This window comes from Bufo bufo, chromosome 3 (genome assembly GCF_905171765.1).
Source record: "Bufo bufo chromosome 3, aBufBuf1.1, whole genome shotgun sequence".
In the NCBI taxonomy this organism is placed as follows: Eukaryota; Metazoa; Chordata; class Amphibia; order Anura; family Bufonidae; genus Bufo; species Bufo bufo.
The window spans coordinates 204,736,103-204,754,206 of NC_053391.1; positions in this window are offsets into that span (position 1 = coordinate 204,736,103).

The window sequence follows — 18,104 nt, forward strand, 5'->3', positions numbered from 1 at the left end:
GCATTTTGGAAAGAAGACACCCCAAGGTATTCCGTGAGGGGCATGGCGAGTTCCTAGAATTTAATATTTTTTGTCACAAGTTAGCGGAAAATGATGATTTATTTATTTTTATTTTTTTCCCTTACAAAGTCTCATATTCCACTAACTTGTGTCTTCTTTCCAAAATGGGGTCACTTGTGGGGTAGTTATACTGCCCTGGCATTCTAGGGGCCCAAATGTGTGGTAAGAAGTTTGAAATCAAAATGTGTAAAAAATGACCAGTGAAATCCGAAAGGTGCTCTTTGGAATATGGGCCCCTTTGCCCACCTAGGCTGCAAAAAAGTGTCACACATGTGGTATCTCCGTACTCAGGAGAAGTTGGGGAATGTGTTTTGGGGTGTCATTTTACATATACCCATGCTGGGTGAGAGAAATATCTTGGCAAAAGACAACTTTTCCCATTTTTTTATACAAAGTTGGCATTTGACCAAGATATTTCTCTCACCCAGCATGGGTCTATGTAAAATGACACCCCAAAACACATTCCACAACTTCTCCTGAGTACGGCGATACCACACGTGTGGCACTTTTTTGCAGCCTAGGTGGGCAAAGGGGCCCACATTCCAAAGAGCACCTTTCGGATTTCACCGGTCATTTTTTACACATTTTGATTTCAAACTACTTACCACACATTTGGGCCCCTAGAATGCCAGGGCAGTATAACTACCCCACAAGTGACCCCATTTTGGAAAGAAGACACCCCAAGGTATTCGCTGATGGGCATAGTGAGTTCATAGAAGTTTTTATTTTTTGTCACAAGTTAGTGGAATATGAGACTTTGTAAGAAAAAAAAAAAGAAAAAAAAAATCATCATTTTCCACTAACTTGTGACAAAAAATAAAAAGTTCTATGAACTCACTATGCCCATCAGCGAATACCTTAGGGTGTCTACTTTCCGAAATGGGGTCATTTGTGGGGTGTTTGTACTGTCTGGGCATTGTAGGACCTCAGGAAACATGACAGGTGCTCAGAAAGTCAGAGCTGCTTCAAAAAGCGGAAATTCACATTTTTGTACCATAGTTTGTAAACGCTATAACTTTTACCCAAACCATTTTTTTTTTACCCAAACATTTTTTTTTATCAAAGACATGTAGAACAATAAATTTAGAGAAAAATTTATATATGGATGTCGTTTTTTTTTGCAAAATTTTGCAACTGAAAGTGAAAAATGTCATTTTTTTGCAAAAAAAATCGTTAAATTTCGATTAATAACAAAAAAAGTAAAAATGTCAGCAGCCATGAAATACCACCAAATGAAAGCTCTATTAGTGAGAAGAAAAGGAGGTAAAATTCATTTGGGTGGTAAGTTGCATGACGGAGCAATAAACCGCTAAAGTTGTGGAGTGCCGATTTGTAAAAAAGGGCCTGGTCTTTAGGGGGGTATAAACCTGTGGTCCTTAAGTGGTTAAGGAACCAAAAGTAATGGGGCAGAATAATAATCATAAATCAAACTTTCACTTTTTAATACTTGGTTGCAAATCCTTTGCAGTCAATTACAGCCTGAAGTCTGGAACGCATAGACATCACCAGACGCTGGGTTTCATCCCTGGTGATGCTCTGCTAAGCCTCTACTGCAACTGTCTTCAGTTCCTGCTTGTTTTTGGGGCATTTTCCCTTAAGTTTTGTCTTCAGCAAGTGCAATGCATGCTCAATAGAATTCAGGTCAGGTAATTAACTTGGCCATTGCATAACATTCCACTTCTTTCCCTTAAAAAACTCTTTGGTTGCTTTTGCTGTATGCTTTGGGTCCTTGTCCATCTACACTGTGAAGTGCCGTCCAATGAGTTCTAAAGCATTTGGCTGAATATGAGCAGATAATATTGCCCGAAACACTTCAGAATTCATCCTGCTGCTTTTGTCAGCAGTCACATCATCAATAAATACAAGAGAACCAGTTCCATTGGCATTTGGCAGCCATACTGTACATGCCCACACCCATGACACTACCACCACCATGCTTCACTGATGAGGCGGTATGCTTAGGATCATGAGCAGTTCCTTTCCTTCTCCAAACTCTTCTCTTCCCATCACTCTCGTACAAGTTGATCTTGGTCTCATCTGTCCATAGGATGTTGTTCCAGAACTGTGAAGGCTTTTTTAGATGTTGTTTGGCAAACTCTAATCTGGCCTTCCTGTTTTTGAGGCTCACCAATGGTTTACATCTTGTGGTGAACCCTCTGTATTCACTCTGGTGAAGTCTTCTCTTGATTGTTTACTTTGACACACATACACCTACCTCCTGGAAAATGTTCTTGATCTGGCCAACTGCTGTGAAGGGTGTTTTGTTCACCAGGGAAATAATTCTTCGGTCATCCACCACAGTTGTTTTCCGTGGTCTTCCGGGTCTTTTGGTGTTGCTGAGCTCACCGGTGCATTCCTTATTTTTAAGAATTTTCCAAATAGTTGTTTTGGCCACGCCTAATGTTTTTGCTATCTCTCTGATGGGTTTGTTTTGTTTTTTTAGCCTAATGATGGCTTGCTTCACTGATAGTGACAGCTCTTTGGATCTCATCTTAAGAGTTGACAGCAACAGATTCCAAATGCAAATAGCACACTTGAAATGAACTCTTTGTCACTACCAGAGCTTTGGGACGTTCTCACAGCTCTGTTTCTCCACCCCTGTGATGATGTCACTACTAGAGCTGGGAGGAGTTCTCACTGCTCTGTTTACTTTTGGTTTCCTTCCTCCCAGCTGTTCCTCATGCGTTTTATTTCCCTCTCTTTATATCACCCCTCCTCCTATTCTAGGGCGTGGATTATAGTTCTCATTTCAAATGTAGCTCTTGCTTTAGTATCTTCACTTGTAGCTATCTGTTCACTGGACCTGTGTTCTGCTGCAGCAAGCACTCCGGATATTGCCAGCTGTCCTTGGATCCGTCTTCTCTGCGGCTGCAACACCTTCAGCTAAGTGTACAGACATTGTTGTGTACCTGATTATTTTCTGACTGGATCTGAGGTGGCCACGGTTCCCTCCATATACTGAGTAGGGCACCGGTGGCCGTGCCCCTTCCACTATTGTAGGGGTTACAGTGGTCATCAGTCTTAGGCACGTGGGCATGCCTCGTTCCGCCATTTGGATCCGGGCATGTGCTTTAGCAGAATAGGGAGAGCTTTGAGGGTCTGATAGGGGTCACCCTTTATCCTCCCTAGTTTGGGTCCGGTCAGTAGCTCTTTTACTGTTTATACTATTGTTGCTCACATACAGCCGTGACACTCTTGACCTTTTATCTGCTCATTGTAATTGGGATAATGAGGGAATAACACACACCTAGCCATGGAACAGCTGAGAAGCGAATTGTCCCATTACTTTTGGTTCCTTAACAAGTGGGAGGCACATATGCAAACTGTTGTAATTCCTAGACTGTTCACCTGATTTGGATGTAAATACCCTCAAATTAAAGCCGAGAGTCTGCAGTTAAAGCACATCCTGTTTATTTCATTTCAAATCCATTGTGGTGGTGTATAGAGCCAAAAATGTTATAATTGTTTCGATGTCCCAATATTTATGGACCTGACTGTACATAGTTACATAGTTGGTAATGTTGGAAACAGACACCAGTCCATAAAATTCAACCTATAATTCTACTGTGTTGACTCAGAAGAAAGCAAAAATACCCCTCAGAGGCAGATGCCAATTTGTTCCTGAAATAAAATATGACAATCAGGATAAACCCCTTGATCTATATCCCATCTCCAGAAATATACTACTCAACCTGTAATATTCTTACATTTAAGAATGACATGCAGGCCCATCTTGAACTTGTTCAATGGATAAAACCATCACACCTTCATCTAGAAAAAAGTTCCATATTTTCACTGCTCTTGCTATCTACACTCATGGTGATACCTTCTTGTCCTGGTTGTAAGTCTAGGTAGAAAAACATCATTAGACCTTGTTCACAAGGGGGCATTCAATATCAGGATTTTGGTGCAGATTTTGCGCTAATAGGCCTCCAGTGCTGCAGCAGTTATAGCCATAAAATGTTATCTTGATATGGTCCTGGCCATAAACGCCAGCTTTTTTAGGCAAAATCTGCACCAAAATGTCACTGTCAAAAGCAACTGTATGAAAGATCTCTGCACTGGCTGTTCATGTACTGTACACTGTATTTAGATCTCCCCTGAACCATATTTTTCTAGGGCAAGCAAACTCAAGTTTGACAGCCTGTCTTGGTACCAGAATCATCCTCTTAAAGAGGACCTCTAACCTCTCCTGTAATGTCTGGTTTGCAATGACTTGCTTGTCTCTTGTAATAACTATTCTGGAACATTTATTCTCATTAATTTATAATGTGTCATTTCTTTCCTATTCCTGCTAGAATTTATGAATAGATTACTTGGTGGAAATGAATGAAAGTGGAAGAACCAGGGATAGAATGTGTTGTAAGGGTATTTTTAAGTATTGATGGGTTCTGTCCCCTTTAATTTTGTCTCATTTTATTTTACCTTCTATACTATGTGGAAGCCAAATTCCTGAGTGGTGGTTATCTCAGAGACATGTGTGCTTCACAATGGAGGAGGGGCTGAAAGGTATAAATCAGATACACACAGACATTTAATTGGTACTCCATTAAAGAAAATCATCCAGGTAGGATGTGATTGAAACGCTATTTTCTTTTTTGAATCACCATAGGGTGTCGGCCATGTGCCCTTTCTCTGCCACATACCCTGTGCCCCAACCAAAGGACTTCTGGGGAGGCAGATTGGAACAGTGGCTGGAACTGGCCCAGTTTGCTGTCACTGGACTGTTTTATCAGATTTAATTCATTACGATTTCCATACATCTCCGGCTGATGATAATGAATAGATCTGTAACTGCTGACATCAGCTATTTATTGCTCAGTGATACAACTGCCACTGTCTGCCTGTTCAAAGTGTTCCATACTGTACTGCAGCTGCTGCTATCCTCTGATACCTCAACAACTACTGCCAAATGACCGACTTCTGTCATGTCCGTGAGGTTTATCACTGCACTGTTGCTGGTCCCAAAAAGGGGAGAAATTTTGGGTGCTTGCTTAGAGCAATTCATTGTTTTTTCTGAAGCTACCCTGTGTGTATAAACACTGGCAGGCATTTGCCCTCAATAATGGACAATTTTTGGAAGCATAACAAATGCAGTGTAGTTTGTTTTTAAACAGACAGTTAACCATGAATTTATTCATAACTATATATGTTGTTTTCACCCTGACACTATTTACTGTTGCTGTTATTGTGTTAAAAAGAGGGGGAGAGAGAGAAAAAGTTTGTAAAAAAAAAAGAAGAAAAAAAAAAGAAAGACAAGAGAGACCTCAGAGTCTTAAATACCAATTTTCAGGCAGATTGTTGCACTTTTGATTAAAACCTGAATTGAATTTACTACTGAATCATACTGTCCTTAAAATGTAACCTTAATAATTAATCAACTAGTACACAGATCAAAGAAAACATGGGACCTTTATACAAGTGTGATATATAGTCACAAGTAGTGTATTGTGAAAAATCTCCATGTCTATCCCCATTGTCCTGTGAACTGAGCATGGGGAGAGACGTGGCAAGCACTCATTGGCTAGACATAGTTTTGCTGAAAATGATTAATAGAAGAATTTTGGAGATGGAGAGTGCAGGGAGGCTGCAGGGAGAGTGCAGGGAGACTTATGCTGCTTCTGTTTTATTTATTTTTTCCTACATTTACTTATTCCTATGTCAACCATAAATCTAATTCAATACCAATAAGATGGAAGACTTTATTATTCCGATGCCAGTGTGCCAACCAATAGCATCCAGTTCGCGCCCCTTAGGGGGCCAGGTCTTAATGATAACCATCCTTATTTTTTGCTGGCTTTACTTCTTACAAATGATCCTTCAAAGTCTTCATGTTCTAGAGAAGTCAACAAGATACAGAGAGAGGAGCTGGATGTTCCTAATTACATACTTTCATTAATATTAGATAATGTGGAAAAGGACGAAAAGCAGATGGCAGAAGAAGGGCTCCCACCTGTAGGGCAGGATAATGTTGGGGTTAGAGAAATGGGTATGCCAGAGCTGATTAATATTCAGTGTTTACTGTCAAATAACCTGCAGGAGATTGCAGGCTAGAACATCAATAATATGCATATTGTCCCCCAACCTACTCACAGTCACACTAAAATTCGAAAAACCCTCCCAAAAATGTCAGTTAATCTTGTTGGCGTACAACTCAGGGGACACAATTGCATTTTTAACCCCTTAGTGGCATAATTAATTTTTACCTTAGTGACCAGTAACATGTTTCCCCTTTATGTTCTAGCATTCATAACTTTTTATATTTTTCCTTCTATTTTTTATTTTTATTTTGCAGGATGAGTTATAGTTTTTTTTAGGAACCATTTTGGGGTATATAGTGTATTAAATAACTTTTGTTATTTAATAGGGTTGAGCGAACCCGAACTGTAAAGTTCGGGTTCGTACCGAACTTTAGGTTTTTTGGACCACGGACCCGAACACCGAACATTTCAGTAAAAGTTTGGGTTCGGGTTCGGTGCTCGGCGATTTCTTGGCGCTTTTTGAAAGGCTGCAGAGCAGTCAATCAACAAGCGTTTAACTGAATGACCTTAGAAGCCATCACAGCCATGCCTACTAATGGCATGGCTGTGATTGGCCAGTGCAGCATGTGACCCAGCCTCTATATAAGCTGTGCTTAGTGTAGGGAGAGCATGCTGCTGCTGTAAGGGAGAGAATAGGAAAGAATCTTTAATCAGAACTCCAATTGAACTCAACGATCTACATAGATTTAGTTGTGTGGGTGCAGTGCACAATCTTTTTACCCTGCCCTGAGCCCAGTGACAGAGAAAAATAACTTTTATCCGTCTGTTAGTTATGTGGGTGGCGGCGGCCATTTTATGCAAGCTCAGTGCACCAAATACTGCAATAATAATCTGGTTTTAAAAAAACACCCTTTTTTGGCAATATCCCACATCTGGTGCCTTTGCAGCATTAGTCAATGTGCAATTTAAGCTAGAAATACAGTTATCATTTTCTGGGTTTTAAAAAACACCCTTTTTGGGCAAAATACACATTTTTACAGCCCTTGCTGCTTCTGTTATTGTTAAAAAACAAGTTTGAAATACTTCAATTATTTTCTAGCTTTGAAAAAACACCAATATTTGGCAATGACCTTCATCTTGGGCCTCTGCCTCATTAGTCAGTGTGTATTTTAAGCTAGAAATACAGCTATAATTTTCTGTCTTTTAAAAAAAAACACCCTTTTTGGGCAAAATACACAATTTTACAGCTCTTGCTGCATCTGCACGTGTGAAATTCAAGTGTTATATACTGGTGTCATATTCTGTTATTAAAAAAAACACCCATTTTGGGCAAAAACTTAATTTTTGCATATGTCATTGTGAGATACACCCTTTACATACTGTGGTTCTATTCTGCTATTAATAAAACACCCATTTTGGGCAAAAATCTTTAATTGCGGCCTAGTCTGCATCTGTACGTGTGAGATACACCCTTTACATACTGTTGTTCTATTCTGCTAATAATAAAACACCCATTTAGGGCAAGATCCTAAATTTGAAAAATATGAGGAGAGCGTCAAATAAGGGACGTGGCCCAGGTCATGGTGCTGCTGGTGGAGCTCCTGTTGCAGGGAGAGGACGTGGTCGATCTGTGCCAGCTACACGCACAAGTGAAACCCCTTCCTCAGGTGCGAGTAGGCGACAGAACCTACAGCGGTATTTGGTCGGGCCTAACTAATTCGTAGCTCTACGAATGGTGAGGCCAGAACAAGTACAGGCAATAGTAGATTGGGTTGCTGACAGTGCCTCCAGTTCCTTCACATTGTCTCCCACCCAGTCTCCTGCTGAAAGATTAGAGTTGGCACCTGCAGCTGATGTCCATCAGTCTTTTACCTCACCCCCTTGCAAATCAGCCAAGCAGTCTGAGCCCCAAGTCATGCAGCAGTCTCTTCTGCTTTTTGATGACTCTGTTAGGAGGGTTTCCCAGGGCCATCCACCTAGCCCTGCCCCAGAAGTGGAAGAGATTGAGTGCACCGATGCCCAACAACTTATGTTTCAAGATGATTACATGGGAGGACCATCGCAGCACGTCTTGGATGATGATGAAACACAGGTGCCAACTGCTGGGGCTTTCGAAAGTGTGCAGACTGACAAGGAGTGCAGGGGTGAAGACTGGGTGGAAGATGATGTGGAGGACGATGAGGTCCTCGACCCCACATGGAATCAAGGTCATGCGAGTGACCTGTGTAGTTCGGAGTAAGAGGCGGTGGTCGCACAGAGCCACCAGCTGTCATATTCCTGCTGTATGCGAAATGGAGGCTATGGATGCCTTGGTTGATCGCATGCAGGGATTATCGCCGGAGGTTGCTGATCTCCGCAGTTCTGTTGCACGGTGTCAGAATGCTCTGGCGTCTGGAACTGTTAGTGGAATTCAGGTCTTCTTAGAGCCTAAAGTCGCTCTCCCTGATAGGTTCTCAGGGGGTGGTGATGACTTTATACGGTTCAGGGAGTCCTGCAGGTTGTATTTTCGTCTGTGGCCGATGTCATCTGGTGACGAGAATCATAGAGTGGGGATCATTATATCTCTGCTCAAAGGGGACGCGCAGTCCTGGTCTTTTTCTTTGCCGACCGGCTCACCATACCTCCGGTCGGTGGATGAATTTTTTGGGGCTTGATTTATGATGACCCAGACAGTGTCTCTATGGCTGAATCTAAGCTGCGCAGTTTGTTACAGGGAGAACGTACTGCGGAGCCGTATTGTGCAGAATTTAGAAAATGGGCAACTGACTCGGGGTGGAATGATCCTGAATTAAACTATTGTGAGGGGGCAGTAACTAAATAAAACATCACTTTTAATCACATCAGGGATAAAAAGGCCCCTACAGACAAACAAACATGTAAGGAAGGTGATATCGAAACCAATGTGACCAAGTTGCTCACAGCGGCTACGATAAGACCATCAGGTAAATAGGGTGACCACACAGTGCATGACGCGAAATGTAGCGCCCAGCCGGGTACCAAAGGGGATACCGTATAGGGCTGAGATGTCACCGTGGGTACAGTTGGTGGACTAGCAAATAGTGTATTAAGTCAGGAAAGTAAAGGGTATCGGTATGATGTATACACTGTACACCCTGTATGGCTGAGCTGTTTGGTGGCTGGGGTCAGCGTATGGCTGTGGACCCGGATGGAAGGGAGAACCAGAGTGGTGGTGTCCACCTGGGTAAGAAGACCGGCCTTAATGATGACCCAGACAGCGTCTCTATGGCTGAATCTAGTTTGTTACAGGGAGAACATACTGCAGAGTCGTTTTGTGCAGAATTTAGAAGATGGGCAACTGACTCGGGGTGGAATGATCCTGCTCTCCGGAGTCAGTTTTATCAGGGGCTATCTGAGAGATTGAAAGATGCCATTGCTTTTTATGAGTATCCCGATTCTTTGGAGACGGCTATGTCTTTGGCTGTGCGGCTTGATAGACGTCTTAGAGATAGGTATAGGATTCCTCTCGAGCAGGGAGTCCCATCTGTAAGTGGATCCGTCCCACCTAGTTCCCGGGGTAAGATGACTTTCGAATCAGGGGCAGGAGAGGAGGCTATGCAGTTGGACCAGGTTTCCTTTCGCTCAGGTGATAGGGATTTTAGGAAGCTGAATAAGCTATGTTACTTCTGTAGAAAAGAAGATCATTTTGTTTGTGCATGTCCGTTTGTTAAACCTCAAAGCGGTAATGAAAAACTACGGAGGTATTCACATAAAGAGAAAAAAAGACTTCCCTGACTCTTGGTAGTGTGAATGGGGAGTCTGAGCAAGCAAATATGCATTCTCCCTGCAGTACCCGTTTCCTCCTGCCTGCCATGATGGCGCTAGACTCAGGAAATTGTGATTTTGAGGTATTTGTTGACAGTGGTGAGGGGGTAAACCTTATTGATTTTCAGTTCTTCCAAAATCTTGGTTTTAGAACTAGAACTTTAGATAAAGAGATACCAGTGTTTGCTATTGATTCCTCCCGTCTCTCACAAAAGATTCTGACATTAAGTTAAGGGTGGGTGATTCACATGTTGAGTCCATTTCTTGTTTTGGTATGAAGGGCTTGCCTGCTCTGATGGTTCTGGGTTTACTGTGGTTGATAAAGCATAACCCTACTATTGACTGGCAAACAAGACAAATCAGTAGCTGGAGTGAATTTTGTACGGACAACTGTTTTGGTGCTTCTATCTCAGGGGTGTCAACTACGGTCCTACCTCAGTTTCTCTCTGATTTTGCGGATGTATTCTCAGAGGGTGGAGCCCAGGAGCTGCCTCCACATCGAGAATATGATTGTCTGGTTAATCTCATCCCTGGAGCTAAACTGCCCAAATCTCGACTATACAACCTTTCCCAACCCGAAAGAGAAGCTATGTGGAAGTATATTGCAGAAAGCTTGTCAAAGAAACATATTAGGCCATCTAAGTCCCCTGTGGCTGCCGGCTTCTTTTTCGTAAAAAAGAAAGACGGATCACTTAGACCGTGTTTAGATTTCCGGGAATTGAATCTCATTACAGTCTGTGATCCGTATCCCCTTCCTTTGATTTCTGATGTATTTGATCAAATTGTCAGAGCCAAGGTGTTTTCCAAGCTGGATTTAAGAGGAGTTTATAATCTGATCAGAATCAAGGAAGGAGATGAGTGGAAAATGGCCTTCAATACACGCAAAGGTCATTTCGAGAATCTTGTCATGCCCTTTGGTTTAACTAATGCGCCGGCGGTCTTTCAGCGATTTGTGGATGATATTTTCCATCATTTAGTGGCAAGGTTCATTGTTGTTTACCTTGATGATATACTAATTTATTTACCTCATTTGGAGACCCATCAGGATCACGTGAGACATGTGTTGTCGATCCTTCAGGAGAATAAATTGTATGCAAAATTGGAAAAATGTGTATTTGCTGTCCAGGAGCTACAGTTTTAGGATACCTGCTTTCTGACTCTGGTTTTCGTATGGACCCCGAAAAGGTCTGGGCGGTACTGGATGGGGGACCTGCCTGAGAATCAGAAAGCTCTGATGCGGTTTTGGGGTTTTACCAATTACTACAGAAAATTTATCTTGAAATATTCCACCATTGTAAAACCTTTGACAGATATGACTAAAAAAAGACGCCGACTTTTCTGTCTGGTCGGATGAGGCATTACAGGCCTTTTCTGCTATTAAGAAATGTTTTGCGTCTGCTCCCATTCTGATGCAACATGATGTGTCTCAACCGTTTATCGTGGAGGTTGATGCATCAGAAGTGGGGGTCGGAGCAGTTCTGTCGCAGGGTTCATCCCCTAGCAAATGGCGTCCATGTGCTTTTTTCTCCAGAAAGCTCTCGGCCGCTGAAAGAAATTATGATGTGGGAGATAGAGAGTTGCTGGCCATTAAATTGGCCTTTGAGGAATGGCGTCATTGGTTGGAGGGGGCTACTCATCCTATTACGGTATATACTGACCACAAGAATCTGGCTTACTTGCAGTCTGCTAAGCGCCTGAATCCTAGACAGGCTAGATGGTCACTGTATTTTACTAGGTTCAATTTTGTGGTCACCTTTCGCCCTGGGGTTAAAAACGTCAAGGCAGATGCGTTGTCACGTAGTTTTCCTGGGGGCAGTGATTCAGAGGATCCCGCTCTGATTTTGGCGGATGTGGTGGTGGTTTCTGCTCTGTACCCCGAGTTGGTGATGTAGGTGTTAGGGGCCCAGGAGGAGGCTCCTGATTCTTGTCCTCCAGATAAGTTGTTTGTTCCTGCTGAACTGTGATACAAGGTGTTCAAGGAACATCATGATACGGTCCTTGCGGGACATCCTGGAAGCAAATCCACCATAGATCTTATTTCCCTGAGATTCTGGTGGCTAGAGTTGCGCAAGAGTGTGGAGGGTTATGTGACAGCTTTTGAGACCTGTGCATGCGCGAAGGTGGCTCACACTCAGGATCCCTTCTTCCTTTATCCATCCCATCTCGTCCTTGGACGCATTTGTCCTTGGACTTTATTACTGATTTACCGTGTTCCTCTGGGAAAACTGTCATTTTGGTGGTAGTGGACCACTTCAGTAAGATGGCCCACTTTGTACCGTAGCCTAGCTTGCCCAATGCCAAGACTCTCACTCAGGTTTTTGGCGATAACATTGTGAAACTACATGGCATTCCCTCTGATGTGGTGTCTGATAGGGGGATACAATTTGTTTCCAGGTTTTGGAGGGCGTTCTGCTCTCGCCTGGGAATTCAACTGTCTTTTTCCTCGGCTTTTCATCCCCAGTCGAATGGTCAGACAAAGCGCACTAACCAAAACCTGGAGACCTATTTGAGGTGTTTTGTTGCTGAGAACCAGGATGACTGGTCCTCCTTGTCTCTAGCCGAGTTTGCCTTGAATAACCATAGACAGGAGTCCACTGATAAGTCGCCATTTTTTGGCGCATATGGTTTTCACCCACAGTTTGGTACTTTTTCTGGGACTGGATTTTCTGGGATGCCAGAGGAGGAGAGATTATCGTCCGCCTTGTCATCTATCTGGTGAAAGATCCAAGTTAATTTGGAAAAGATGGGTGAAAGATATAAATGGATGGCTGACAGGAGATGTATGACTGGTCCAGACCTGTGTGTGGGTGATTCAGTGTGGTTGTCCACTAGAAACATTAAACTGAAGGTACCATCTTGGAAATTGGGTCCAAGATTTATTGGCCCTTATAAAATCTCTGTAATTGTCAACCCGGTGGCGTTTCGTCTGGATCTTCCGCAGACCTGGAAGCTCCATAATGTGTTTCACAGGTCTTTATTAAAGAAATATGTGGAACCTATGGAATCATCTCCATTGCCACCTCCCCCTGTCCTGATGGATGGCAATTTGGAGTTTGAAATCTCTAAGATTCTCGACTCACGTGTTCTTCGGAGTTCCCTCCAGTACCTGGTGCACTGGAAGGGATACGGTCCCGAGGAAAGAATGTGGGTTCCGGCTGCTGATGTCAGTGCTAGCCGCCTGGTGAGGGTCTTTCACAGGGCACACCCAGATAAGGTTGGTCCGGGGTGTCCGTAGGTCACCTGTAGAAGGGGGTGTGCCTTGTCCTGTGAATGTGCGGAGATCTGTCAGACTGCCTGCACATGTCTGACTTATTGGTTTGTTTTGATTTGGATTTGAGCTGGATCCACCTTCCCTCAGGTGTACTGGGTTTCATCGTTAGTGAGGCTATTTATCCCTCCTTCTTCCAGTGGCCTGTACGGGTTATAGTTCTTTTCTAGGAGCTCTTGATTTGTGGTTAGGGATGAGCGAACCCGAACTGTATAGTTCGGGTTCGTACCGAATTTTGGGGTGTCCTTGACACGGACCCGAACCCGAACATTTTCGTAAAAGTCCGGGTTCGGTGTTCGGCGCTTTCTTGGCGCTTTTTGAAAGGCTGCAAAGCACCCAATCAACAAGCGTCATACTACTTGCCCCAAGAGGCCATCACAGCCTTGCCTACTATTGGCATAGCTGTGATTGGCCAGTGCAGCATGTGACCCAGCCTCTATATAAGCTTGGGTCACGTAGCGCTGCATGTCACTCTGCTGATTCAAGCATAGGGAGAGGTTGCTGCTGCGACGTTAGGGCGAGATTAGGCAGATTAACTCCTCCAAAAGACTTAATTCAGTGATCGATCTCCAGCTGTGGATCATTGAAGTGCTGATATTGAATTGCTCACTTTTTTTAGGCTGCCCAGAGCGTTTTTATATCACTTTTTTCTGGGGTGATCGGCGGCCATTTTGTGGCTTGTGGTGCGCCAGCACAAGCTACCACCAAGTGCATTTAACCATCAATAGTGTGGTTAATTTTTGCTATATCCTACATCAGCTGCAGGCTGAGCCTGTGTCACCCAAGTGCATTTAACTATCAACAGTGTAGTTATTTTTTGGCCATATACTACATCAGGTGCAGGCTGAGCCTGTGTCACCCAAGTGCATTTAACCATCAACAGTGTGGTTATTTTTTGGCCATATACTACATCAGGTGCAGGCTGAGCCTGTGTCACCCAAGTGCATTTAACCATCAACAGTGTGGTTATTTTTTGGCCATATACTACATCAGGTGCAGGCAGAGCCTGTGTCACCCAAGTGCATTTAACCATCAATAGTGTGGTTATTTTTTGCCAGTATACTACATCAGGGGCAAGTTGAGCCTGTCACCCAGCGCGTAAAAAATAGGCCTGACATTTCTATTCCTCCAAATCAGTACAGTTTTAGCTGGTCAAGTTATATTTAGTGACCGTAAAAGCACAGTTTTTGTTCTGGGTTGAAAAACTATTCCCAAATTTGCCATTCTCAAAATTAGTAGTTTCTGCTATATCAGGCCTACTTTAAATCTATCCCAAAAAGGATATCTTAGATTGAAGGTGCTGATAGTGTAATTCTGAAAAACTTAACACACACGCTACCATGCAGATACAAGTCTAATTCTGTGATTAAAGGTATATCTGTCACACAGCGCGTAAAAAATAGGCCTCACATTTATATTCAACCAAATCTGTCATTACTTGTGTGCCTGTATTAGTGTAATACGGTACCTAAATAGATAGCCAGACAGTGTTAGGTGTCTGTAAAAAAAGGCCTGAATTTTAATTCAATACACTGGCCCGAATAATATTTTTCTTATTGTGGTGAACGGTAACAATGAGTAAAACAAGTAGTAAGGGACGCGGACGTGGACATGGTCGTGGTGGTGTTAGTGGACCCTCTGGTGCTGGGAGAGGACGTGGCCGTTCTGCCACAGCCACACGTCCTAGTGTACCAACTACCCAGGTCCCAGTAGCCGCCAGAATTTACAGGGATATTTGGTGGGGCCCAATGCCGTTCTAAGGATGATAAAGCCTGAGTAGGTACAGGCATTAGTCAATTGGGTGGCCGACAGTGCATCCAGCACGTTCACATTATCTCCCACCCAGTCTTCTGCAGAAAGCACACAGATGGCGCATGAAAACCAAGCCCATCGGTCTGTCACATCACCCCCATGCATATCAGGGAAACTGTCTGAGCCTCAAGTTATGCAGCAGTCTCTTATGCTGTTTGAAGACTCTGCTGCCAGGGTTTCCCAAGGGCATCCACGTAGCCCTTCCCCAGGGGTGGAAGAGATAGAATGCACTAACGCACAACCACTTATGTTTCCTGATGATGAGGACATGGAAATACCACCTCAGCACGTCTCTGATGATGACGAAACACAGGTGCCAACTGCTGCGTCTTTCTGCAGTGTGCAGACTGAACAGGAGGTCAGGGAGGAAGACTGGGTGGAAGACGATGCAGGGGACAATGAGGTCCTAGACCCCACATGGAATGAAGGTCGTGCCACTGACTTTCAGAATTCAGAGGAAGAGGCAGTGGTGAGACCGAGCCAACAGCGTAGCAAAAGACAAAGAGGGAGCAGTGGGCAAAATCAGAACACCCGCCGCCAAGAGACTCCGCCTGCTACTGACCGCCGCCATCTGGGACCGAGCACCCCAAAGGCAGCTTCAAGGAGTTCCCTGGCATGGCACTTCTTTAAACAATGTGCTGACGTTAAGACCCGAGTGGTTTGCACGCTGTGCCATCAGAGCCTGAAGCGAGGCATTAACGTTCTGAACCTTAGCACAACCTGCATGACCAGGCACCTGCATGCAAAGCATGAACTGCAGTGGAGTAAACACCTTAAAAACAAAGAAGTCACTCAGGCTCCCCCTGCTACCTCTTCTGCTGCTGCCGCCTCGGCCTCTTCTGCTGCTGCCGCCTCGGCCTCTTCCTCCGCCTCTGGAGGAACGTTGGCACCTGCCGCCCAGCAAACATGGGATGTACCACCAACACCACCACCTGCGTCACCAAGCATCTCAACCATGTCACACGGCAGCGTTCAGCTCTCCATCTCACAAACATTTGAGAGAAAGCGTAAATTCCCACCTAGCCACCCTCGATCCCTGGCCCTGAATGCCAGCATTTCTAAACTACTGGCCTATGAAATGCTGTCATTTAGGCTGGTGGACACAGACAGCTTCAAACAGCTCATGTCGCTTGCTGTCCCACAGTATGTTGTTCCCAGCCGCCACTACTTCTCCAAGAGAGCCGTGCCTTCCCTGCACAACCAAGTGTCCGATAAAATCAAGTGTGCACTGCGCAACGCCATCTGTGGCAATGTCCACCTAACCACAGATACGTGGACCAGTAAGCACGGCCAGGGACGCTATATCTCCCTAACTGCACACTGGGTAAATGTAGTGGCGGCTGGGCCCCAGGCGGAGAGCTGTTTGGCGCACGTCCTTCCGCCGCCAAGGATCGCAGGGCAACATTCTTTGCCTCCTGTCTCCTCCTCCTCCTACTCAGCTTCCTCCTCCTCTTCTTCCACCTGCTCATCCAGTCAGCCACACACCTTCACCACCAACTTCAGCACAGCCTGGGGTAAACGTCAGCAGGCCGTTCTGAAACTCATATGTTTGGGGGACAGGCCCCACACCGCACAGGAGTTGTGGCGGGGTATAGAACAACAGACCGACGAGTGGTTGCTGCCGGTGAGCCTCAAGCCCGGCCTGGTGGTGTGCGATAATGGGCGAAATCTCGTTGCAGCTCTGGGACTAGCCGGTTTGACGCACATCCCTTGCCTGGCGCATGTGCTGAATTTGGTGGTGCAGAAGTTCATTCGCAACTACCCCGACATGTCAGAGCTGCTGCATAAAGTGCGGGCCGTCTGTTCGCGCTTCCGGCGTTCACACCCTGCTGCTGCACGCCTGTCTGCGCTACAGCGTAACTTCGGCCTTCCCGCTCACCGCCTCATATGCGACGTGCCCACCAGGTGGAACTCCACCTTGCACATGCTGGACAGACTGTGCGAGCAGCAGAAGCCATAGTGGAGCTTCAGCTGCAGCACGCACGGGTCAGTCGCACTGCGGAACAGCACCACTTCACCAACAATGACTGGGCCTCCATGCGAGACCTGTGTGCGCTGTTTCGAGTACTCCACCAACATGGCCAGTGGCGATGACGCCGTTATCAGCGTTACAATACCACTTCTATGTCTCCTTGAGAAAACACTTAGGGCGATGATGGAAGAGGAGGTGGCCCAGGAGGAAGAGGAGGAACAGGGGTCATTTTTAGCACTTTCAGGCCAGTCTCTTCGAAGTGACTCAGAGGGAGGTTTTTTGCAACACCAGAGGCCAGGTACAAATGTGGCCAGACAGGGCCCATTACCGGAGGACGAGGAGGACGAGGAGGACGAGGATGAGGAGGAGGAGGAGGTGGAGGAGGATGAGGATGAAGCATGTTCACAGCGGGGTGGCACCCAAAGCAGCTCGGGCCCATCACTGGTGCGTGGCTGGGGGGAAACACAGGACGATGACTATACGCCTCCCACAGAGGACAGCTTGTCCTTACCTCTGGGCAGCCTGGCACACATGAGCGACTACATGCTGCAGTGCCTGCACAACGACAGCAGAGTTGCCCACATTTTAACGTGTGCGGACTACTGGGTTGCCACCCTGCTGGATCCCTGGTACAAAGACAATGTGCCCACCTTACTTCCTACACTGGAGCGTGATAGGAAGATGCGCGAGTACAAGCGCACGTTGGTAGACGCGCTACTGAGAGCATTCCCAAATGTCACAGGGGAACCAGTGGAAGCCCAAGGCGAAGGCAGAGGAGGAGCAAGAGGTTGCCAACGCAGCTGTGTCACGGCCAGCTCCTCTGAGGGCAGTGTTAGCATGGCAGAGATGTGGAAAAGTTTTGTCACCACGCCACAGCTAACTGCACCACCACCTGATACGGAACGTGTTAGCAGGAGGCAACATTTCACTAACATGGTGGAACAGTACCTGTCCACACCCCTCCACGTACTGACTGATGGTTCGGCCCCATTCAACTTCTGGGTCTCCAAATTGTCCACGTGGCCAGAGCTAGCCTTTTATGCCTTGGAGGTGCTGGCCTGCCCGGCGGCCAGCGTTTTGTCTGAACGTGTATTCAGCACGGCAGGGGGCGTCATTACAGACAAACGCAGCCGCCTTTCTACAGCCAATGTGGACAAGCTGACGTTCATAAAAATGAACCAGGCATGGATCCCACAGGAACTGTCCATCCTTTGTGCAGATTAGATAT